This window comes from Gadus chalcogrammus, chromosome 15 (genome assembly GCF_026213295.1).
Source record: "Gadus chalcogrammus isolate NIFS_2021 chromosome 15, NIFS_Gcha_1.0, whole genome shotgun sequence".
Taxonomy (NCBI): Eukaryota; Metazoa; Chordata; class Actinopteri; order Gadiformes; family Gadidae; genus Gadus; species Gadus chalcogrammus.
Window position 1 is genome coordinate 22,295,035 of NC_079426.1, and position 2,500 is coordinate 22,297,534.

Sequence of the window (2,500 nt, forward strand, 5' to 3'; positions counted from 1 at the left end):
GGCAAAGGGCATTTTGGCATTATTATTATTTTAGTTCTTTTTAACTGAACACGCCGCAGTCTATTGTGTCTTCAGACTGTAGAAAACACGGAAAGACGGTGTATTTAACTAGCTTGTTATGCATGAAATATAATTACCACAACAGCACATGGGGAGGGGAACCTTGAACACAGATAAAAGAGATGAGAAGAGAAAATGAGAAAATATAGCTCTCTCTCCCTCTTGTTCTCGCTTTTTCCCTCACCCTCTCCATCTCTCCCTGCCTCTCTCCATCTCTCCCTCTCTCTATCTCTCTCTTTCTCTCTCTGCCTCTCTCCCTCTCCCTATCTCTCTCTTTCTCTCTCACTCTCTCTCCCTCTCTCTCCCAACCTCTCCCCCTCTCTATCTCTCTCTCTCTCGACGTCTTGTCATTTGCTATTTCAGTTCTTAATTCCCCTCAATTCAGTAGGGGCAATTATGTCAGAGATAAGGATGGCAACACAGCAACACAATGCAGCCGTAGTGACACGCGGATGGCATGGCAATTAGACAACAAGGCAGAAAGGGAACAAGACAAATTGAAACTGATGTTCACAACTCCACGTCCACGGCCGCTGGCGTCCAACATACAAGTCCACGTGCACGCCCGCTGGCCTCCAACACACAACGCACGCAAACGTGCGTATTCACGCAAATGTGCACAGAACGCACATACATAAACACACAGGGACAGACGAGTTCACATGAACACAGACACATGCACACGCACGAATACACACTAGTTATGCATGAACACACACACACACACACACACACACACACACACACACACACACACACACACACACACACACACACACACACACACACACACACACACACACACACACACACACACACACACAGACACTGGCAAGCTGTTATGCACACTCCACTTCCACTATATGTTTTCATTTGAACGGAGGCTATTAAGAATGTAAAAAAACATGAGAACAACTTGTCCTCGTCTTTTTGCCTCTCCATCTTCCTTCTATTCCTTCTTCCCAATTTAAATAATGTATTCTCTGTTGCCCCCCCCCCCCGCGCTCTCTGTTTCACTCTGGATGAGACTGCTGCATCGATAGCATTTCACCAGGAACAGCTGTTGAGCAGAATCACTTCTCAGCCCGGTGATAAAGAAAGACAAGACAATGACCTGAATGAATAAAGCGCAGCCATGTTTGTTTTTACTCTTTCCTCGACTGTGACGGCTTCTGACTTATCAATTTGTGTCACGTTTTTGTCATCACTTTATTTTGCTATTCTATCTCTCTTTCCTCCTCTGGATGTTTGGAATTTAAAACAGAGAAAATGAGGGGAAACACGTTGAATGGTGTCTATTCTTCTCTGTGTTTACGTCCGCTAATATGAAGGATTCAAACTGCAAGATAAGAGGATAATTGGACTCCACTGTTGTAGAGCGAGCATCGACTCACAGGAATAAAGAAATAATGAGTAATGATAAAATAATGGCATAGGCCTCATCAATTGAACATGAGTAAACGGAGGAGAAGGAGAGAGCGGGCATTAAACGTACACCTAATCTTTAACAAAGATTGAAACATGGGATTTAAAGATGCTGCCACCATATCTAGAGTTATATCACTACAATTATCGCTATGGTTTATGTTGTAACTTTACGTAATCATCTCATCCCTTTCCATTATGTTGACGATATCTTGTGCCAGCAGAAGTTTCCTTTGAGTTCACCCCTCTGCTATTTGGATTCAAGTTCATTATTCAAAAGATTTTTACTCAAAGCAAATAAACATGACTGCAATTTCTCTCAGGGCAAAATGTGCTCTTTGATCTCTAAACGTATATGCAGTGAAGTTTTAAAAGGAAAAAAAGAAGGTTTGATTACATCTGAGAATTAGTAGTATTAATTAAACCCCCCCTATTTACATGTGCTGATGTGTTCTCCCTGCCAAGAAAGAACTTTAAACAGCATGATTTCACCACATAATGAGGCTGTGCTTATGATGTTATGTGGTTGGGATTCAAAACGTGTAGTGTATGTAAATCAGTCCTGCTGGCCTGCCCTCTGCTCGGAGCCAGGAGAGAGGTGCCAATAAACATATAGGGTGTGTTCCTTTCCTTTTCTCTCTCTCTCTCTCTCTCTCTCTCTCTCTCTCTCTCTCTCTCTCTCTCTCTCTCTCTCTCTCTCTCTCTCTCTCTCGACCACAATGACCTAGTTAAGCAACAATTTGAAGGCAGTCAAGTCCACAAGATTGTCAAAATACGCCAGTAATGTTAGTTCAATCAGTATGACCTCATTTTGCATGTGAGAGCTTATAATAATGAGTTTTACACAAGAGTAAACTGTTTTTTATTATCATTATATATTGATTAATTATAGTTGCTAGTTATTTATTTTGAAGATTATTATAGAAGAAGAATAAACTGTTACTTCTTTTGCATTTTCTGAAAATGTATTTGACTAATTATATGACTATTGTTTATTATATTAACTAAAGTAACA

At 41.0% G+C, this 2,500-nt stretch overlaps 1 protein-coding gene across 1 annotated transcript in view; it reads right to left on the reverse strand.

Moving 5' to 3' along the window:
* The window catches only part of arid5b (AT-rich interaction domain 5B), a 74,546-nt gene that overhangs the window by 17,991 nt on the left and 54,055 nt on the right, over positions 1-2,500 (reverse strand). The gene's annotated exons all lie outside the window — the stretch shown is intronic.